Below are 24,362 nucleotides of genomic sequence, written 5' to 3'. Positions count from 1 at the left end.
TACTTTTCCCTCTTGTGTTATTTGCTTCCTTTATCAGTTTTCTCCAGTAAACTCTAGCCCCAATGTACATATTTTTTATACCCATACATTCGGTTAACCCTATTGCCAAAATCTCCTTTCTCCATTCTTATATTGACTTAGTTCTTGGAATACTCCTGCAACTTTAGGAGTATAATCTGTCTGGTGGTTGTTCTCCTTAAGGATCTGCATTGAAAATCCTACTTTCTTCTTGTTTCGCAAATGTCTCCCCTGTTTCATCACCATACCTCTACTGTTTGATTTACACTCTTGTATTATGTATACAGGCCTTAACCATGTAGCTCTAAAGTATCCCTTCAAATCAGGTAAGCCTAAACCATCTTTTCTATGGGGAGGATCCCACTTAACGTGATACTCCAAGCAGACTTAAGAGAAATTTTCCTCCTGTAGACAGCAAATGCTGGTGATGTGATGAGAGAGAGAAAGAGAAGTAACCAGGAACATATTTTTTGGGGAGTGTAATGAATTGGCAAACTATAAATTCCTTACAGAGCACTCTGTCAGAAATGTTTGGGGAGTAAATGGCTGCAACTAAGGAAATGTATATTTGTATATGTATATTTATTTTAGTTTACAGTTTGATAACTGGGTAATTGACCTTTTTTCAATCATAACCCAGGTGCATAATACAGTATTAGTTGCAAGAAATGAGAAGGCGTATGATATCAGTGTAACATTGTTAAAATATTAGCTAAATTAAACTAGATCTCCTAAGTACCACAAATAACTATAAAACATAAAAAAACACAAACTGGGCACAAATCACTTTTTTTAAAGATTTAGTTCTTTTGTTTCTTGAACATGGAACTTCTTCAGAAGATAGGTTCATAAGCTTAATGCTATTGGCTGCCAAAAAAACAGCTACTCAAAAATGGAAATCAAATCAAAATCTAAACCAACTGTAACTGAAATACTGAACATTTTAAATGGGATAAAGAACCACAGGTAGGAGATTTAGTAAAAGGTGCAAATTACATAGAAGCAAATGGAAAATGTGGGAGCAATACATGCAGAATAATGTTCAGGAGGAACAGGAGTGAGAAGGCAGGAATTTAGCCATTCATGTAATTTTGAAGTGAATAATTTTAAAAAAAGAAAAAATGTATAATGCATGGTTTTGAAAATGTTAGTATGGTTTGTTTTCTATTAATGTATGATTCATATGCTTTATAGTAATTTAATAAAGGTGTTTGAAATGTCTGTGATATTAGAATCTGAACAATTCAAGAAGCGTTTGTCATTTTGGAAGATCAGCTGAAAGGTGTGTTTTAAATAATTCTAAATGTCCTGTAATTTTGCTGTTGTCATACTGGAATAAACATATTGGTATTTCAAGAGCTTAACATAAACTGTCTCTGGAAAATGTATTCAAACACTAGCCTTCACAGAATCCAGTTAACCTCTGATAATCACATTGTTGTATTTACTGGAATCCTACTTTAGAATTCTGTGTCTAAAATTTTGTCTTGAAGAGTTTTATCTATATAAATGTTCTTTCTGCATCTATCAGAATCTCTCTTCTGTTGCAGTCAACAGAAAATGATTTTCCACTCAGTCACTTCCACTCTTTTTATTAAATTACAAAAAATATATTTCATCAACTAGGAATCGCTAATGAATTTTCAAGAATATCCTAACTAGGAACATGCATCATTTTCAGCTTATCTAAAATAAATATTTTGATCAATTTTATGTGGGAATGTTTGGAATTTCTTTTTAAATCAATAATAATGTCTCCCTAGAGTCGAGTAAGATGAAAGCCAGGAGCAGATTGAAGTCAAGTCAGAATCCTCATAGCATCTAAAGAGAATTTAGGCTTTGACTTGAAGGTAAGAAAAGTAAAATGTCCAGATTTGTTGTGGTTCTGAAACAGATACTCAACTTTTGTAAACAAATTATCTTGCAACTAATCACTTGAGATGTATCTTTTTCCATGAAATAAACAAGGTTGTTCAACAGACGCGAGGAGTATAGAAATCTTCCTTATTGGATCTATCTTTCTATATCCAGTTTTGTTGACTATAATGTTAGGATATCAGTATCAAGTAGGCAATGGTATTGGTTTTCTTGTTTAAAAATTGAATAACTAAATGTGTCATTTTGTACTAGTCATTATATTTAGCTCTCATCACCAGTATTTATCTGAGCTAAATTCCCTTTTTTGTTTTGATTTCTTCTTACAGTAAGGTGTAGATAGACCAGTTCTCATATAATGTCTAAGATCTTAGCCTCCCATCCACAAGGTATAATGTTTGATCCTGACCACCAGCCAATGCCTGTATGGAGTTTGCATGTTGTCCTTGTATCTTTGAAGGGTTCCTCCCATCTACCAAAAAATTGAGTGTCTCCACCTCTAACTCATTAAAAAATGAAGTTGTGGGCAGCATCTATACTACTGAACTATCCAGATTTTTGGAGAGTGTCCAGAATTCTGCCTCATATTTTTTGTCTATTCCTCATAAAATTTGTGGGTTTCCTGCAAATCATTGAATACTGAAGTCTCTAAATAATGACAGACATTTGTGTTTCAGTTGTTATATCATTCAGAAAATATATGCCAATGCACACATTTTATTCTATTAACATTCTGAGATTATAAGACCAATAACTGAAATCTGTCCCTATTTTTGTGTCTTTGTTCCCCTATTCTTTTTGGCTTTCTCCAGATTTCTTGTGCTAAGAGGTTGAGAGGTATGGCAACAGCACATTGTCTAGATGGTACCTATGAGGGAAGATTTATATAGACCAGTCACTTGGGGGATCAGATGTAGTGCACACTATCCTCTAGATAGGAGAACATGGATCACAAACTATGTGCCATCAGGGCTAACCATGCAATGCTATAAAAATTAACTGAATGGTTCAGTCATGTTGATGAATGCTGCCAAAAAATGGGCATGGTATTTGCAGGTGATTAGTGAGTTGAGGGCCCTCCCTACACCAACCTAAGCAAGGGATCCATGCTAGTGGTGAGAGGTGTGTGTGTGCCAATACTTGCCAGTGAGGCACAGCAGCTTTAGGTCAATAAGCTTACTGACTGGACACTGTCCAGTTGCCCAGCTTGGATTACCTGAGACAGCTCTATTAAGCAAAAGCCATATGTTAAGTCAGTCAACCTACCAAACATCCCATCCACTCATCAAGATTCCTCTCCGGTCCAGCTGGTGAATCTGGGAATCTTGAGGCAATGTTACAACTGCCTCATGTACACAGACAACCCTCTCCTCCTCCCAACAAATTCCAACACATGTGAGAGATGCAACCATATAGCCAAACTGGAGGCTAAGCTTTCTCAACTCAGTACTGGCATAACCAGTCAGGAGGAGAAGGAAACCACACTCACTACAATTCCAGTCTCACATAGACCTACCATGACAGCAAACCAAACACATAATCACACAAAAACATACTCGGAGGCTCTAAATAAAGATCTGCCTAAGCAGCAGAGACCTCCAAAGCAGACACCCAAGCAACCGCTACCGCAAAACAAAACACGTGCAACACATATCTCACAAAGCCAGTGTGCTGAACAGTCACAGCCCTTAAGACTAAACAACACACCTGATGCACTTGTAATAGGTGACTCTATCGTCAGGCACACTGACGTCCCGCTCACCAGGCTGAACAAGGAGAGGGTCATAGTGAGCAGCCTGTCGGGTGCTAGGATCCGCCATATAACAAAAGCACTCAGGTCACTCCAAGGCAAGTACAAATATGACTCAGTCATTGTCCATGCTGGTGTGAATGACCTGAGACATACCTCCCTGGACTACATGAAAAGAGACATAGAGGAGCTCTCTGAGCATGTAGCCCAGGCCGGTATGACCCTGACCTTGAGTAGCATCTTGCCCTCACCAAGAATGATGCCACAATATGAAGACAAGATGATCAATTTCAACAATTGGCTTAAGTACTGGTGTCATTCAAAGGGGATCCAATGCCTGTCAGCTTGGGATGATATGCTTGACAAGCCATGATGCTTTGCTAGGGACGGCTTGCACCTGTCACCCCTGGGCTTTCGGATATTGGCAAAGGCTCTTGCTACCCCCCATAGTGCCTTTTTTAGGCAAGGCTCAAAAGACAAACCCACCTCCATAGGTATCACAAGGGATAAGAAACTAAGAGTAATGCTACTCAACGCCAGAAGTCTAAACCTCAAGATGCACGCACTCGAAACTCTCTTTAGCATGGAGAACATCGATATCTGTGCAGTAACAGAAACCTGGTTCAGGGCTCCCGAGAGCACCCCAGCACTACCAGGTTATACCTCATACCATGCTTTTCGGCCCCAAAACTTGGACCGAACCACAAAAGGAGGGGAGTATCGATATTCATCAAAGATACCCACACCTCCAGGTTGGTGGCAAAGCACGAAGCATCAGAGACTATCCATGTGCAACTAACAGTGGGTAAAACTGCCTTCCAGTTTATAGCCTGCTACAGACCACCCTCCCAAACCCAGGAACCCCACTCGGCCTTCCTGAGAACACTGGAAAATATGAAGGTCTCTCCAAACACCATTATATTGGGCGACTTCAACTACCCAAACATAGACTGGGAGCATTACTCTAGCTCCAACACCCTAGCCCAAAGGTTCCTAGAATTTATAAACTCAAATGCTATGGAACAACTTGTTACCACTCCCACAAGAGGGGAAAACATACTGGACCTGATCATCACCAACATGGGGACTCTATGCTCCAGACCAGAAGTGTATCCCTCACTGGTAAGATCAGACCATAAACTAATCTCACTGGATATTCACATCCCGACCCCATCCCCTGCCAAGAAAACCACAGTGAAAAACTGATCTAAAGCAAATTTCACACTCCTCAAAACCGAGGTGGAATCCTTCAAAGCCCCCGGGCCTGTGGAAAATATGGCCCAGACCGCAGAATCCTTTATAAACGCATTCTATGAACACCTTCAGGAATGCATGGATCATGCGATCCCAAATAAAACCAAGACCCAATCCTCCAAAGGCAGACGTCCTGTCTGGTGGACCCCAGCCATAAACAAACTATACAATAGAAGGAGGAAGCTACTAAATGATAGAGCAAAATCCCAAAAAGGGAAGGCATCACTGATCAGTATTAGCTAAAAACTACGGGCACTAATAAAATTGTCCAAGGCCAGCTTCGAGAGAAAAAATGCACAGGACACTAAGGATAATCACAAGGCTTTCTTTAGTTATGTTAGGAACCTGGGTGGTAATTCCCAGATATGCTCAAAATTAGTCCAAAATGACAAAAAATACACCAAACCCACAGACATTGCCAACATCCTAGATGACAGGTTCAGCGCAAACTTCTCCCCCCCCCTCCCCACCAAAAGGGCAAATATCTATCCCAGCAGAGTGCTGCCCCCTGACATCTCAGATGCTCAGGTAAGAGCCGCCCTCTCTAAAGCAAAAAACACAGCATCAATGGGACCAGATGGTGTCATGGGCTGCATCCTACATGAACTCCAAGAAGAGCTAAACCCAAACATAAAACTACAGTTCAATCTCAGCCTTACTACAGGATATGTGCCCAAAGAGTGGCGTACAGTAACAGTGGTCCCTCTCCATAAAGGTGGTGCCTCAATGAATCCTGGAAACTATCGCCCCATAAGCCTGACTAGCTTGGTCTGCAAAGCTATGGAAATGATCATCATGGACCTCATAAATAAAGATATTGGGGACCTACAGACACTGGATCCTACCCAGTTCGGCTTTGTTAAGGGCAGATCCTGCCCCTTAAACCTGGTTGATTTCTTTGAAACAGTCACCAAGGCCATTGACGAGGGGAAGGTGGTCCACACAGCCTACCTGGACCTCGCAAAAGCCTTCAATACAATACCCCACTCGGGCATTATAGATAAGCTCACCAGCTTAAATATAAACCCCTATGTCACTAGATGGATTGCAAACTGGCTCAAGGACAGAGAACCCACATGGTTAGAATTGCTGGAGCCATGTCAGACTCCAAACCAGTTACAAGTGGTGTCCCACAAGGCTCAGTCCTGGGTCCTCTCTTGTTTGGTATATATTTCTCAGAGGTACAGGCCAACACGGAAGGACTGTGGCTGACCAAGTTCGCAGATGACTGCAAACTGGGCGCCATAATCAACTCTCCAGCCGACACAAGCATCCTCCAAAAGGGCCTCATAGAAACAGACAACTGGTGCCAGAGCCATGGCCTCAAGCTAAATGCCAAAAAGTGTATAGTCATCCCCTTTGGCAAAAACAAAGTGCCCACAAATTACCACATAGGTGGTAATCCATTAAGTACAGAAGAAGTAATTAGGGACCTGGGGACCCAAGTTGATAGCAATCTCTCATTTGACAACCACGTGGCCAAAGTGGTTAGAAAAACATTTTATATAGCCCACCTAATCATGAAGGGATTCACATCTAGATCAGGGGAGGTCATCGTGCCTCTTTACTCATCCCTCATCAGGCCCATAATTGAGTACAATGCCCCTTTTGGGATGTACCTTGCCAGACACCTGCAGCAACTGGAAAGACCTCAAAAGTACCTCACCATGAGGATCAAAGGGCACAAACAGATGCCATATGCTGCCCGGTTAAAGAAACTCCAGCTCTACTCAGTGGCATACCGCCTGTTCAGAGGCGATCTGTGCCTGACGTATAAAGCCATGTCCAACCCGGAATTAATGGACATGCTGCACCTCAGAAAATCCAAATCCCATCGAGCTACGCGCTCGATAGACTTGATCCTCAGCACTGAAATAAATAGGATATGCTGAAGGGACAGATTCATAACCCAGAGGCTCCCTTCACTCTGGAATAAAATCCCAGTCCAGGTTAGGCAGAGTCTCTCATTGACTCTCTTCAAGAGGAATCTTGATGAGTGGATGGGAGATTGTAGGTTTACCCTGGGTATCACTTCTGTGTCACTGTTAGACAGAGGCACAGTATACTAACCTCGAAAAAGGGCATAGCAAAATAAATTTTAAATGGGTGGCGAAAGCCAAACACATTCTTGCTAGGCTTATAAATGCCCTAGGGCAGATAGCCTAGTATGAACCTATGAACATGAACTAAGGATTGCTACACACAATATATGTAGACTGACAGGATGCAGCTTAGGAGGAGATGATATGATGGTAAGGAGGCCGGACATCATCTTTAGCTAGGATTCAAAATGGAAGGGGAGTGCAACAATGCCAGTGCACTTGGGATCTAGAGTCTACTACTCTTAAGGAGGATAGACTAGAAGTGGTGTGGAAATTGTGGTAAGAGAGAATTCAGAAGACAGTGAAGGATATCATAAGAACTAGTGACAACACTCATGGCAATAAGACTCCACTGGAAGGATAGGGCACTATACATAACCGAAGCATATGCTCCACATTACAGTTGTGATAGTGATGAAAAGTGTGCATTCAGACAGCAGTTGCAGGACCTACTAAATAAAGCAGGACAACGAGTTGGTATTGATAATAGATGACTTGAATACACATATTGGTCCACACAGAACAGGATATGAGGACTGCCTGGGTTCCCATGAGTGGGCAGCAGGAATAAAGGAATGGCCATTTTAGACGTCTGTCAGGTAAATGGCTTAACACTGGCTAGGAAACAGTTCACCAACAGAGACGGTCGCAAGCAAGAGTGCCGACATGCAGCTGAGATAGACTTCCTCCTAGTAAGAAAATGGCATTTGGGTAGAATCATTATTGCAAAATTATTCCCAGCATAACCAATGGTTGCCATAATCAGCAGTAAGCAATGGTCCAACCCATATGGTCCACTTTCAAAAATAAGCCTTTGTCCCCCTCCTGAAAAGTAGACATGGGTGGCATCACTGATCCCTTCAGATCACCTCCAGCCCCCACTTAGAGACAGAACAAGCAGCAACTCATAGTCCATCACCAGAAGCATCAGCTGTTATAGGTGGAGGTGATTGCAGTCTCACCTCCACATCTTTCACAACTGGACCTGCTGAAGGCTGCACACTGGGAATATTGATTACACACATACAAACATACACACTACAAGCACAGTTGCAGCTGTGCAGTAAATTGGTACAGATGACATACACATCCCACTGCTTGGAGAGGTGTTTCCTCCCTTTGTGACATCCAATTATATTCAGCTGCAATTCTTCTGGCACTAGAAAATAAAGTATGTACAGGGTTTATTGATATATGCAGCTGAAATGGTAGAAGACAGTGGTATTAAAAAAATGCTTTCCACATTTTAAGCTCCATCTGCTGAACCTCTGCCTCCTACTATCAAAACTGATCATGTTGGCATCACTTCAGGTCACTGTATCAATGCTGGGACTACTGACCAGAATGGGAGATGCCAATAGTATCACTCACTGTCCCAGCAATCTCATGACAAGCAACTATCTTCCACAGCGATCCCTCATAATTGCCCAGCAGGTCCTCCATGAAGTTCTTATATCTAGAGAGAACAGGAAAATCTTCCTCTCCTTATCACACCATGCTGGATCTCTGCATTTTCCAGTGTCTCAAGTTATCATAGCCATTCACTCAGGTCTTTTCAAGGTCAAAAGTGGTAGTAGCCTCATGTACATGAATGCACATTTATGAATTGCACATCACACAGAGCAGTGCTGCACCATGCCACTGATACATGCCCATTGCATTGTGGCACTGAGATGTGGACATAGTACTATACTTTGGTGCCACAAGTGTGCACATGCTATATATGTGAGCATTCTGGTACATGCTTTATGGTCATGAAGACGCAGCAAATAACAGTACTTTTGGATAGCATGTTGCACAATGGTGGTGATTTACAGACCAGTAGCACTAACTAGCTTCATTAGCATAGCTGCCATAATAGATGGCATAATATAAAGTATTGGACCTATTTTATTCTCAAATATTAAGTATCATACAACTATGAGACAGAGGAATTTCAGGAAAAGATCTGCATGCTTTGAGTTTCAGAGTTAAGGAAGTTCAGCCTGATAAAGTATGACAGTAAGAACATCAGACTTTGTGGTGGCTGTCAGATTTTGGCGGATGTCACAGTGCAACTGTGAAGCTATGAGAATGGCATTGACACTTTTCCATCTGCCAGTGGGGGAGGGCACTTCATATATCTGAAACTTGGAAAGAGCATGTCACAATGAGTGTGTGGTTCCAGAGTTGTATGTTGAGGCATGGTTATATTATATAAATGGGGGGGTGATGTGTCAAAGAAATAACCGCAACTCCAAAAGTAAGGAGGGTGGTGGGTATGGTTACAGCACATAAATAGGGAATCAGTACATTACACTAAGTGTAGATGATAACGAGGTACATAAGCGGGGGGGGGGGCGTGGCTATAAACTTGAGTATCCCACAGTGTACCGTACACACCTGCTGATGGACGTGTTTCTTGTACTGGTGTACATGTACTGGTATGGCCAACTGAGTGAAAGTAATGCAAGGAAATCTTTACTAGCCAGAAGAAATGAAATGCTACTGCAGGCCCTCCACACACGCACAAAAGCAAGCAGCATGTAACTTCTGGGCAGAGGTGTCACAAACATTATTGGGACCAGATTTGGCAGGGACTGGTATAAGAAGCAATTACTATGGGTTGCCACAATATGTTTCTATAAGAGGTAGGATGAAGGGTTACTGATTTCCTCTGTATAAAGGAAAACATGTGGGGCATTGGGCAGACATGGGCTGGACCACCAGTGCTGATGCAGCTCACTGAGGTTGAGGATTATTTGTTGTCACTCACTGGTCATGGGGAGTTGAGGGGTCCTCATATCTGGGAGTAGCGTGGATGTGGGAGATGGGCCGACACCAACCACCCATATGTCAGTATGGGAAACACCAAGTTAATAATGCCCAATACAGTATGATATGGCACGTTCTACTACGTGTTTGAAGGGACGGACTGACCAAGGCTCACCTGTATAGCCGTCCTTCAGACACCTGTGTTATGTTACTGTAACAGCCTGAATGACAAGATATGTCTGTTGGTGTATGCTATAGTTGTAGTTTAATTTGTAGTACTAGTATACATGACACAGCAAGTTAAATAAGCATACTTGTGTGTGTCAGACAGTGGTGTCATGTTTGTTCCTGCTCTTACAACCTCCACTGGTGGAACATCCAGCACAACAGATCAACACAGGGTCACTGTTGGCAGGGCACCTGTAGTTAACAATGGTGGCATCATGCACATGGCATAGACTGGTGACACAGTGGTACTGCCTGCAACACTACCAGAGGAGAGGTCATACATCCACCATCACGGGAGGTCCAGTAGAAGTTCAGACTGACCACAAAGCCTCAGCAGTGCATGATGGACATATGGTAGCCAAGACTGTCTCACCTTTGTCCCTGTACACAAAGCAGTAAAAATGCACACCACTTCTGAGGTGCACATATTCCCCATAAGATATGTGAATGCATATGTGTTTGTGTTGGGGGTTAGGACTGCCATGACTTCAGGACTCTCTCTGATTTGATTATGGGACTCTGTATTAACCAGAATATGTGCAGGTATATGATGCAGGTACAAATGGCGCTACCACAGCATTGTGAAGATGGTGTGGACTCATTGGCTTACAGTATGATGTGCATTAACTACACAGTGACCTAGAGTATACGGACAGACAGCACAAAGTAGTACTGAGGACACTGGTTTCAAATGTTGCCTCCATGTGACAAATTCAGATGTAGTCAGGTCTGCATCCACAGTCCATGCCTATTGCCATTGGGGGGGGGGGGTCTGGATGTGAGGATGTTGGCAGCAAACCACTACAAGTCATTAATTATTGTTTGACTGCTAATGATGGGTCTCCTCCTGTATCGTATGGTTTGCCTGCAACCATGAACACTTGAATACATTTTCCTGGGGGTGGATGAATCTACCTACACTGATGGTCTGATACTGATTAACAGTATAATATTAATATTATAACTGGTTAATGCTTTTATTGACAATATAGCTTTACAAGACTTACGCCTGTGACACTTTTTCATTTTAATCATTTTTGTTTACATTTTATGGACATGGATAAATATTTTAGGTGCTGTGTGATATCTGTTCATCCCTAGTATGTAGATATGCTTATTATGTAGATTACTGTTATGCAGGGAGCATTGCATTTAATCATCGTTACAAAATTGTATATGTTAATCATGTTTTGTATTTCTGTTCTTATTAAAATGTTTAATATATACTGCACATTGACAAATGGACTGTACTTCAATTTCGGAAATACACTTGTTTTAATTGCATTTCTTACAGGTTTAAAATATTGAAATAACTACTTGGACAAACCACTATTCAGTCAAATTTAAATCTGTTAACTGCAAATCTCTACCCTGCTTTTACTAAAGCAAACTGGCCATAAAACAGCTCTGGCAAGTTTGCAAAACAGAAAGAATGAAAGTATATTAAACTGCATACATGCTCCCAAGGAATAAAACATTGCCGTGAAGTACTTACAAACAAACTAGCCAAGTAAGAATAAATAAAACACATTCCCTCCAATTTTGACCAGTGGTAGCTCGCAGAAACAGAGACAACCATGAAGTGCTCATCATCCACACTTCATTGACATGTCATAGATGTCCTGAATCAGTATAACATATTCATACACTAACCTGTCAGAAAACACTCATGAGGTGATGTGGAGCAATGCAAGGCATGTTTTTGTAATAAATAAGTTGTTTAATAGTAATAAATCTCAACTATACTGATGCAGGACTTCTACAAAGGCATGACTTACTGCACCAGGCTTCACCCTGTTATGAGTAAACTCTACATTCTTCATATGCAAAAGAGTTGTGTTGCTTAAATGGCATTTGTTGTAAGTATACAACATCTGACCAGTAGGACTGGGTAGAACTGTAAGTGCATGCACTCCATGGTGAACATATTGCATCTAATAGCAAGTTTAAAAATATTGAAAAAAGAGGAATAAATGATTCATATTTTATTAAAAAGATACAAATATAGTAAAAAGCGCATACTGTAATGTAATGAGAGTGGCCAACAGTACTGCAGCACTGTAAAATTCTGCACAGTGTTTTCAAGCTTTAAGAGTCATCACAGTCCCACACACACACCACTTAAAACTCACATGTAGTATAAAGAATTATCACAGAGACATAATCAAGGGTCAGGTGCATCGAAATGTTAATTTCCTGACATCTATTGCAAGCACATATAACCATCTGCTCTTAAAAGGAGAACCTGATCATCATCCTATACATCTGATTGTTAGACCATTTATTCTCCCATATCTACAGTCACCATTAATGACACTATTGCTAATTGCGGAGTATGACCACTACATACTAGTAATTGGCATTGTTTCCACAACATGTACAGTACGAGAACATGCAAAAAAGCTAGTCATTTTTATAACAACTTAATTAAAATGTTTTTTAGGTCCTTCTCATTTTCTAAACACATTAATATGTTCAAGGGTGAATTGTATTGCAAAACATTGGCTCTTCAACAGACAGAAGCCATCTGCTTGCATGTCTCATTACTCCCTGGGGCTGTTTGGTGTTTATCTGACAGGTGGTTGGTTTTGTTGTTCTTATTTAAACAGTCACTTGGGCAAAGGGAATGAAGACCACACAGATCATATTTCTGAATTCTCCATTTTGAAAACTTATAAAGTTTATAAAACATAAGCATATGGCACATTTTCCAGTAAATTCTGTCACCACCTACAGCCTCCAGTAGACTTCTTTGTCTGCCTGTGTGTTTTCCACCTAGGTCAACTGAATATTTTAGCATAAATATTCAGAGGTAACTATTAGGCATGCAGTCTAAGAGACATTTGATGTGCCTAGCTTAATTTTCCAATTGCACAAGAACACTGGTTAAGTGACTTGCTCAGTCACAGTAGATAAATGGAGGTTTAGGGAATCAGTTCCTGAATTACAGGAAACCAGATCACTAACAACTTATACATCCTTAATTCTCTACATTAACTGTCAGGTAAACCTTCACAAGAAAGTACTAGTTAAGCCTTTCTACGTGGCTTTGTAAACCCAGTCTTTAAGATAAAGACATGCTTTGTTTTAACCACAATAAAATTCATGCATATTGCACATACCTTATTATACTCTTAAGGACTGAAAGCATAAGCCTTAAAGGCCCATGCCATTAGGTGTGTGACAGCACATGTATAGTATGCATCCATTCAAGTTGCACTAAACTTTCTTGCTATTTACCCACGTAAAATTACTGCAATGTTTGCACCATTTGCAAAGCTTGCAGGGAAAAATCTGTGCTTCCTGCAGGTAATGAATATAAGAAATACAGAACCGCTGCTTTCCTGGTCACTAATACCTCTTTAGGAATTTACCAACCAACAGCTCTGCATGTTTGCCTTGTGTACATCACCATGTGTTTGAATATTTAGTCCTCACACTGTTCAGTCACTAGTACAGCCCTAACCCTACCCTGTTTTCTGTATGCCTTTCTATACTACCATTTTATATCATTCTGTGGTGCTTTGCTCTCCTTGCGCTGTCTCATGTTTTCATAGCTAATCCTTTCTGCCTAGCTTTTCCTGTTACCATTTCCAGTTTGTTTTTCTCACTTGGATAACTATGCTTTGTAAAAATGTGTTTTCCTTCCATATTACAAGTTTTTTTCTCTGTTTCATATAGTCACCTTGTAATCTATTACTTGTTTTATGTTCCTTAATAATGAACTTTTTTCCTGTTTCATTTACTAATTTCATTCTTCGGTATTTGGCAAACTACTAGTTTTTGTCATATTACGTATCAATCTTTGCATGCAAAAAATGAATGTTTCCTTGTCAGATTAATATAGGATCTGCTTATTTTGTGTATCAAGTGTTATTTACAGTTGATTTTGTACAGTGGTTTATGTTCTTTTTGATGTCTGGTCTAAGTTTGCTTACAGCACAAGGTCTAGCTTTCCTATTATTTATACAGATTACTGGCTGCGAACCGAAAACTCTCCCATCTATAGGAGTGCTGTGCATTGTGTGAAGTATGACAATGCTGTGAAATGTCAGCTTTTGTGCCCTGGAATGTTAAGGGGGTTAGCTTATTCATTCAAAAGACTCAAAGTAATTCAATATACCGAGTAGTAGGTGTTTCATGTTTCTTTTTAGAAAACACATTTTCCCTGTTAAAAAAAAGCAAAATAAAATACAACAGAGCTGCTGACAGGTATAGTTTATTTTATACTGTTCCTCTAATATAAAATCTTAACATGAAGTTGGCCTGCTTCTCAAAAAAATGTATTGTAATAAGGCAGTATGATAAAAAATTAGATACTGTTACAATAATAAAAGTAAAGCATGCTATAATGGTGTATCCATTATTTTCTTACAATTAGCATTCCTTTTACAGTAAATGATTTTTTATAGGATGAGGAGATGCATGTTATGAGCTATAGATTTTCTGGATTTATACAGATTAAAGTGAAGCAAGACAGCATAAAAAAGTGGAAGCATTTTGAGAATCAACACATCCCTGCTTCACACCTCAAGCTTTGCTTGAGAACGGCACTGGCTTGAGACACTAGTCTCCAAAGTGAAATGGCCTGTATATGCAAATGAGCTTCATCTGACTATATTATCATCTGCCTTCAATAATGCTACAATGAAATGTTTCTCTGATAATATATTCCTTTAAGAAATGTCAGTACTATTAATCTGTTGTGCCTAGTGCCAGATCTTTCTGGGTGAGTATCAGATGAAATCATTGAAGGCAGGGTTCCTTCATGGGGACACAGGACAGCTCCCATGTCTCTGGCCTTCTGCTGATGCAGGAGTTTCTCATTTTTAGTAGAGACTTCGGATGAGAACAAGGTTATTCGACTAATGGCAGGTAGGGGATCATCGCCTAGAGGGAAAGTCCTTGGTGTTTGGAGGCATAATATGAACCCATCCAGTTGTGTACAATTCAGTGCTGAAGCTGAAATTGTTTTCTTGGTGGACCTACTTCTATCTTCTATAGATTTTGCTTAACTAAGTTTATTTTTCTACCATTCATATGAATTGGCTTCATGCATGTTGCATGCAATACATTTACTGTATTTCATCCTAAAACTTTTCAGGAAGACTGTTCAATCACTTGCTACAATTTTTTTTTTTTTTTGTGAAGCACTTGTCTTTGAGTCTCATTTACCTACAGCTGTCAATTGTTTGCTCTTATTTTGATACATTTAAAATCATACCTACTTTGGTTTTATGGATTCCTTTAAGAACCCCCTCTAACACTTTCTCAGGTTATTCAAATATCCATTTTCATATTGCAGTCATTTACCTCTTCTTTTTCAGAAGGTTCATATTTCATTTTCAAAAATCACTTTCCGTGATGGTCATTGTGCTAGCAAAAACTGATCCTTACAGACAGGGCTTGCCTTTTCCAAGTAACATTCCACAGCTCATCCTGCTAAATCCCAGTTGTTCTCTGAAAACCTCTGAGATTTAATCTCCTTATTAGGTCCTGGGTTGTATTCTTCCATGTAACAGTTTGGCTGTCTCTTCAGCAGTATGGTCAGAAAGGCAACAATGAATGAACATGCAACTACATAGATATGTGGCATGTGATGACCATTTGAAATGTTGGGCCATGATAGAGTCAGTCCTGAAATATATATATATATATATATATATATATATATATATATATATATATATATATATATATATATATATATATATATATATATATATATATATATATAAAGTTTGAGATAGCAATTCCATGCAAAATTCCCTTTTCTCCAAGGTATGGTGATCTTGGAGTTGGTATATATACATGTTTTCGGGTGCAGGAGGCTTGCTCCCCTGCAAAAAAAAAAAGCTTAAAAGTGAAGAGCAATTTTTAAGATTCACTCTTTGCTGAGGTGTTTTTTTTTTTTTTTTTTTTTGCTTGTGGCAGTCAGCATTTTGAGTGCTGACATTTCAATAGGGAACATGGCATGCACATGGCTGTAGTAGAGTTATGTCATGTTTATCTACAACGTTCAGTTATGTGTCCATGGAGGCTATCACGTGACTCGCTATAAAATCCATGTGCATGTAAGAAAGCAAATAACACCAAATATAAGCAATGTGTTCTACTCTACTCATAGTAAACATCCTGGTATAAGCATTATACTTGCATATATCATTGCACTTTTATTTTTGTTTACCATGGTAGAGCAGTGACCAAAAATGATCAATTGCAGACTGAGCCTGGGTTGCATTTTATAACAAGAACAAAGTGCATAGTTGTGTAAGATAGTAGGTAATATTCCATAGAACATAATATAAAATAAACATTTGGTGTTAATGTCAACATACAGCTGTGAAAAAGAGAAGCAGTCCATATAAAATAGGGAGAAAGAGGCTGTTTGACGTTGCATGGAAGGAAGTAGATAGAAGTATATATATATATATATATATATATATATATATATATATATATATATATATATATATATTTTTTACTTTATTTCAATAAAAGGCCAGACAGAACAATAAATCTATCAGTGCTTAATTACACAAACACAATAGCTTTAACATGAAAGGAAAACAAACAAACAAAAAAACATAGGGTCACATTCATGAACACCTGCACAACGTGAGCGCTACCAGTACAACACTCTGAGTGAACAGACAACACAAGCATAGCTCCAACCTTATTCCCCCTAATTTTATTTTCCTACTAATTTTTTTGCAGCCTTATATATTGAGTGGGATTCATAAAAGTTACCAGAAAATGTAGACTACATGTAGACTTTGTATAATCTTTGCGTGAATAGACAACACAAAAAATGTGGTAGGAATGTTCTTGAATATAGATCTTGTACACTTAGTGTAGGTGTTTATGAATCTGGCCCATACGTTGCCTTATGTTAAGGCCTAGTACAGTGGCTAGCACAAAAACGTAGGAAATGGAGCCAGTACTCATTGTACATAGATTAACATTGGGAGGATTTAACAGCATTACACCACTGGTGACTGTAGCACGATTGCTCACATATAATGCCATTTGTGGTAATTTTCCAGTGTTTAAAAATCCATACTGTTATGATATAATCATATCAACAAACCAATTATTTTCAGCCTGTGTCATTTCTGTGCCCAATGGTATTATTCCTAATTCCAAGCATTTACTATGTTGGAGTTGGGGAATCACCTTCTGGAGCAGATATGCTACAGTTCAATGTGCTCTCCCCCAAATGAAGAGTACCTTAGAAGCATCCCATAATAAATGCTTATAACCTGCCAACTCTTCCCTGCATCACCAACACTTACCCCCCCCCCATTTTTTTCTACACATTAGTTGAAGGGGCACGAGGTGCTAAAAGTGTAGTTTATTAAAATATGCAAAACGGCTGGGAGGAGTAAGTGCCATTGACCATCCAGTCTGCTAGCTGGTACCATTCATGGATATCTATCTCTGCCTTGTGGTATTTCTTCCAATTACTGTAGTTTTCTTTTTTTCAATTGTATCCAAGCTATAGGCATTTAATAATTTGTAAAGTGCGGATAATATATGGGGTTTGGGCTCCTGTTGAGGACATTTCCCCACCAAAAGTGTATCAAACAGCTTAGTTGAATTTAGGTTGATTTGGCTCAGGCTGGATAGCTGTAAGTATTGCCACCTTCAGAACAGAATCTGCAAGTTCCTTTGCACCACTTTCGGTAAGAATACAAACAGCCCTGAACTCCTATGACAAATTTCTAAACCAAAATACCAACTCACACTAAATCCAGGTACTACAAAAAATGGGCTGGCCCCCTGTATATATTTTGGTGTTTGGCCAGATCTGTTTCCCTATGCCTGGCCCTTCCCTGGCTAGTTGTTTTCTTCCATAGAGCCTCTGATGTATTATTTTCCCATCTTCCAGGATCCCAATTAACCTCTTGTCCTTGATGTTTTTCTCATTTATCTGCACCTAGAGCTATCTCATTTCAGGAAACAACCAAAATGGCTGTGGGATGGACCTGGCTATCACCAGTGTGTCGTATCCACTGCTAACACATATCTGGCGAAATCCAGTATACCAAGCCTAACATATAGTGATGTGGATATAAGTTTTTTCCTAGCTAGTCTGTGATGTTTGCCATCCCATACAGAGTCCATAATAATGGTTTTGTAACTTTTAGGTGAGATGATGTCCTCTGTGTCCCTGTAGACATCAAGCAATCAGCAGGTATTTGGGTAGAATACTCCTGCATGTTGCAGCTATTTTTGCCATCAAAGAAGACTTCAAGTTTGCCCATCTTTTGATCTTTATCCTACTAATGCTTAGTGTCTGACTTTGATTACTCGAGTGTCTTCAGAAATATTTCTTCAAGTTGGATACCCAGGCCTTTATAAAATTGCACCCACTTAAGTCCAGTGCATGCTTTCTCATTTTTAACTCCTATACAAGTCTAAGTGAAAGGGAAGATGACTCTTACCTCTGTTTACTGATAGCCCAGAGGTATGACTGAATTTGTTTAAATAACTCAATTTCCTGAATGAGTTTTTGTGGGTTCACCCTAAAAGATGAAGTCATCTGCAAACCATACATTCATAGTGACCTCCCCTGCCTGAATGGGAATCTCCAAAGGCATCCCTGCATCTTAATATCTTGACTAGGGACTTTCATGGTCAGTATAAATAGGGAAGACAAAAATGGACCTCCCTGTCAAGCTCCACTTTGCAAACAGAACATATTAGTTAGGACTTGTGTCATGTGTTGTGAGTATAGCACTTTGCACCATTGTAGAAAGTCCCCCTCAGTACCAAACTCCGCCATCACCATCCCGAAACGTTCCCATTGCACAGAGTTAAATGCTTTGCTGAAACAGACAGCTGTCACAGTAATACCATTGTTTTGCTAATTTGATGTATATTCATAAACAGCCTTAGGAGTCCCAGGATCCCTTGCAGATTACTTATATAAAGTCCTGCTGAGTCACATCTGTTAATTGCAGCATTATGCTATTCAAACTAATTGCTAAGAGTTTTGCCAAAAAGTTTGTTTCTATAGATAACAGTGAAATTGGTCTGTAATTCTGTGGTTTTACTGGGTCCTTGCCTTCTTTATGAAATACCACGGTGCTCAATGTCTACATCTTCCACCATTGTCAGGTGTGTGTAACATCTCAAAAAAGACCTTCATATTATCATTAAGATAATGTGCAGTTTGTGTGTGTGTGTGTGTGGGGGGGGGTCTTCCTCCTTTTCCATGGTAAGTTTTGTGTATGTCTGTTTACATTTCTTGAGATTCATGCCCTACAATGACAAAGGGAGGATATTCCATCTTGACCATACTATGATCAGAATTTGGGGCGTGTATTTTTTCCACTGACTGACATGGTTCCAGTGTGGATGCAACCTGATGTCTGCAAGTGCAGCACATGCAAAGTTTCCATCAAATAAAGTATTGGCATCCATTTTCTGACTTAGCTCCCTGTGTTTAGACAGCTTGCATCTTACCTGTGACACTCTAATTCACAGTCTAGCACTGAATTGAAGTCCACTGTAATAAACCCAGGCAAATAAGTTCACCTAATATCCAACACTGCATCATGAAAATTTATAAATGGTAGTGCATCTTCACTATTGGGGCCATTAAAATTGCTATCAACAATACTCCCCAGCTTGCTAGGACCTTAATCACCCACCTGCCACTCTTGTCCACTTTCACATCCAATTTCTTCCATCAAAGCCCTTCTTTGACTAATCTTATTACTTTACTAGAGGCTAAGAACTTTTGTACACCCCTCCATTTTACCATACATTTTGTAGCTGGTCTCTTAATTTAGTTTCTTGCAGACACAATCAGCCTGCAGACCATTTCAAGTCTAGCCAAAAAAAGTCTATTCAGAAGTTCCTTCTAGCCTCAAGGAAGGAAAGAAAAGATAGACTATGGGAGAATTTGAGGCTGCCCATCAAGTTTTTGAGGTTTACCTTGAAGGTGTAAAATGTTTTACTCTGCTTGACAAATAGTGGAAGTTTGTTCCAGAAGTGAGGAATATCTTGGGATATGAATCTATCATGCCAACATGTCTTATTAATCTGCTGATAAAGGTTTAGTTCCTTTAACTCAGAATTTGATGCACCATTAGATGTTCTTCCATATCACTATTACAGTTTTTATAACTTATGGGATCTGCTGCCAAAGATAGCCTTACTTCCAGCCAGTATACCAAAGCCTTTAATTCTTATTGGTGTCATATGTATGTTCCCCACATCAGTGTAGGGCATGTAGGTGATATATGGATGCGCCACACTCAGAACTACTTTGCTGCCAGTCTGAACGCCATAGTTGAACATCATTTTGATTGCCCTTTCTGTGTTGGTTACAGAGCTTCTTTCAGATAATTACCCTATTGGGGTTTATTTTCTTTTGTGTTGTATTTCAGGAGTTCATGTCCTCCAAGAAAGAGAAGTCAGTGGGGGGGAGGTAGATTCACCATAAAGATCATCATGACAAATGTTTGGTCATGAGAAGCACCTAGAAAGAACATACGCTGTGCTCTGTTGTTCAGGTGTTTGTGCCAAAGATAGTCACAAAAGTCTGTCTTCACTTTTCATTTATCTTGAGAACTGACATCTCAAGTTGTTGTCCCAGGGTGCCATGGAAGAATTCATCTGCCCCATGGTACAGCTGCCTCTTAATTAAAAGACCAAGAGGTTGAGGTTTTATACTGGTACTGTACAGCCTCAGCCAGACATCTTTCTCAAGGTAGATATTCCCACTGAAGACCATCCACTGTTGACGTCTGTTCCCTCTGCTGCTACCTTGTGAATGGTCAGCATGGAACCAGCTTCTCACATGTTCTCCAAGGTTTTACAAACATCTGCAGCAGACATGGAGGGGGAAACATGGCCATTCATATCTAAAAGACCTAGGGGGATTCCCCAGATCTTAGGGAGGAAGTTCCTGGTACCCTGATTGAGTTGAGACATGGTTCTGAACCACTGAATTTGGTTAAAGCTGACATCTCCCTTAAGAAAAGACAGAAGACTAAGCATATTTTCCCCACTTCGAAAGATCCTCAGAAGGAGTGTCAGGAGTTTTCTCAGGGCTTGTTTAATGCCCTGATGGCCTTGAGACCATCCCAGGGGGTTTCTGTCCCTGCCCCTCCTTGGTCTCCTACCCCTAAAAGGTCTAGGGAACCCGATTCCTCAGACGAGGATTTCTTGGCTTATTTTTCCCAAATGTTAATACGTTTGGATTATGGCTTTGAGGAAGAGGAGTCCTTAAGTCCTGACTCCCCTTTGGACAAATTGTCCTTTGGCAATACAGTGGTTTGCATGATGGAGTATTACAAGTTGGACTGCTCCCAGGTTACTGATGTACAAAAAAGGTATTATGAGTTGTTGCAGATGGACTTCCATAAGTCTTCTCTTGCTCCTCCTGCTTTGACTGCTTTGCTGGTTACTTAGTTTCATTCTTGGCTTCTACTTCCTAAAATCCTGCCCCTAAGAAACCTTACCATTTTTATAAGGTGCCGGAAGCTTTCAAGTTTATAAGTGTTCTCCTTTCGACCCTGCTGTGGTTTCTGTATCTGCTGATAAGCCTTCCTGGCTTTTGCCTTCTAGGTTTCTTCCCTCAAACAAGGATAGTTAAGCTATACAGAGGCTGGAGAAAAGGTCTGCACTTCTGCTACACTTGCATTTTGTGCCATAAACTATCAAACTCACATGACCTGGTGTATTTTATCCCTTTTATCTCAACTTGGGGGGGGATTCTGTCTGTCTGATTTTCCTGATTCTGAGGCCTAGACCACTGCTCTTTCTTTTTGTGGGATCCACTTCTCAGGTAGCTTGTCACTACATCAGGTGTAGCTGTGATACTGCTGATGCCTCTTCTACAGCTGCTGCTTCAGGCTTGGTTATGAGCTGCTATTTCTGGCTTTGTCTGGTGATATTAAGACTAAGTTTCTTCCTTTGGATTATTGAAATCTGTTTGGTACCCCAGTGGCTGATTTATTTAAGACCTTACATGACCAAAGCAAGTTCATGAAGGATCTTGAGCAGACTTTTGTCTCACATTCCTAAGATTCAGCAAAATTTTCCTGCTAAAACAGTTTTTGTTTGTAGAAAGCCCCATCAGGTCTCCAAAGGTAAGAAAGTTTCTAGGGATTTTTTTTTTTTGATAAATCATCTCAGATGGCTAGACCTCACAAACCTTCCTTTCAGGACAGATCTGCATCCATCTGACATTCTGCCATCCTTTCCCCTTGGCCAAGTTGACTTGTCTCTCAGATTTTCTGTCACTCCTATTTCACAGCAGATTACTTCAGACTCTTGGGTTCTGTCAATCATCTGTCAAAACTACTTCATGGTCTGGACCCCCCCCCCCCTTGGGCATTCCTCAACCTCCTGCAGATCAAATTCCCCATTTTTCAGGGGTACTGCAGGGTTTACTGGATCAAGGCATCATTCAACCCATTTCAGAGACCTTAAGAGGGTACAGGGTTTTATTCCAGGATGTTTCTGGTTACCAGGAAGAAAGGGTCCTGCAGGCTTGTTCTGTAGCTTTCGCTTTGGAGTATTTTTCTCAAGATACTCACCTTCAGGATGCTTTCTCTTCCAGACACCATTTTCCCTCTTGCTACCCCAGGCCTTTCTAGTTTCTCTGGATCTGAAGGATACCTTTCTTTAAATTCCCATTCACCCTCTGTTCAGGAAATATTTGTTTCTCTGGTTCTTCCTCTAATTTTCAGTTTTCTGCTTTGCCCTTTGGTCTTTCTACAGCCCCAATGGTATTCACCAAGTGCCCGGCTCCAGTTATAGCTCTCTGCAGGCTTCAAGGAGTACAGATGTTTCCTTATCTAGAGGATTTGCTACTTCAGGCTCCTTCTCCTTCTAGACTACTGCAGGATGATCACTTTACAAGACTCCTGCTGCACAGTTTTGGTTTCACAATCTCCAGAAGTCTGTCCCATCCTCCTCTCAGGATCACACTTTTCTGAGATGCAAGATCCAAACTGTTCCTATCCTGACCTCTCTGCCTGCTTTCAAGGTGCTGTCTCTAACAACCTACTTCCAGTCCTTACTCCCTCTGTTTCTCCTGCCTGCCAGGGAATTTTTTAGGGCTCTGGGGTTCATAACTTCAACCATTCCCATGGTCCCTTTTGCTAAGCTTCATATGAGGAAGTTTCAGTTCAGTGGTACCTGTGGCTGGTGTGGCTTCAGCATTGCCACCCTCTGGAGTTCCCAGTTCTCTTGCTTCCTTGGCTCAAACTTGAGCTTCTTTGGTGGCATATCCCTCAACCCAGGTGTCCTCTTCCAGCCTCCTGCTCCATTTTAAGAGCTCTTTACAGATCCTTCAGATCAGGTGTGGGTGGGCAGCTTCTGGCAGTCTGAGGGTTCACGGTCTTTCGCACATCATCAGTGACCGGATGACACCAACATCAAAGAAATGCAACCTCATTTGTTCTCCAGGCCTTCCACTCCCTTTAGTCCCCAGGCCTTTTAAGGGTCTGTACAGATAACAACAAAGTCATGTGGTACATCAACAAGTGGGGGGGCACAAAGTCTTACCTTCTTTGCAGACTATTCCTTCATGCCTGTGGTCTAGCTATCCAACTACAGATATCTCTCTTCAGGCAGTTTACATTCCTTTGGGACAAAGCCAGGTAGCAGACTCACTGAGCATGTCCAGGATACAACCTCAAGAATGGATGCTTCACAAAGAGGTGTTTCTGGACATAGTTCATCCATGGGGTACCTCCACCTTGAACACAGCTTCATTGCTTCTGTTCCAGAACCCCAACTCCTCTGGCTTGGATGGTTGATGCCGTGTCTCTTTCATGGAAGGGAATGCTCCTTTATGCTTCTCCTCCTCCTCTTCTTCCCAGAGTCCTACACAAGATCAAACAAGACTCTCCACAAGCCTTGTTGGTGACTCCCTTTTCCTTTTGGACCAGAGAGCACAGGTTCCCTCTCCTTTATCATTTGACTAGGGGCAATCATTACAAGTTACCTCACTGAATGGATCTTCTCTCACAAGACAAGAGGGGGGTCTCTCCCTCTCATTGGTCCACACTTCAGTTGATACTTTGGGTGATGAGGTTTTAATCTGCTTTTCAACACCAGTTTTCTGAGTATGTTCTTAAGTTTCTGCAGAAGGCTAGGAAACCCAATAATCTTTACTTGTCTAACTTTGAATCCACAGTTGGTCTCTTGTTTTGATGTTAAATAATTTTTGAAAGGCATCTTTCACATCAGGCCCCCAAGAAGCCCATCCCTCCTCCATGGGACCTTAATTTTGTTCTTGAGAAATTGAATCGAGCTACCTTTGAGACTGCTGCGTTTCTGCAATGTTGCACCTAGAAGACTGTTTTATTGGTTGCCCTCACCTCTGCCATGAGAGTTTTTGAACTCCAAGCCTT

At 40.5% G+C, this 24,362-nt stretch overlaps 1 long non-coding RNA gene across 1 annotated transcript in view; it reads left to right on the top strand.

The window, feature by feature from the left end:
- LOC122791814 overlaps positions 1-24,362 on the top strand; it is a 251,138-nt gene that overhangs the window by 197,822 nt on the left and 28,954 nt on the right. Inside the window, exon 3 of the long non-coding RNA XR_006363201.1 lies at positions 1,782-1,868. This is a non-coding gene — a long non-coding RNA (uncharacterized LOC122791814). The remainder of the gene's footprint in view (positions 1-1,781; positions 1,869-24,362) is intronic.

This window comes from Protopterus annectens, chromosome 17.part0, assembly GCF_019279795.1.
Source record: "Protopterus annectens isolate FY-2018-M chromosome 17.part0, PAN1.0, whole genome shotgun sequence".
Taxonomy (NCBI): domain Eukaryota; kingdom Metazoa; phylum Chordata; order Ceratodontiformes; family Protopteridae; genus Protopterus; species Protopterus annectens.
Note: the sequence above shows the minus strand (reverse complement) of the source record. Positions and strands in the feature narration are given on the sequence as shown.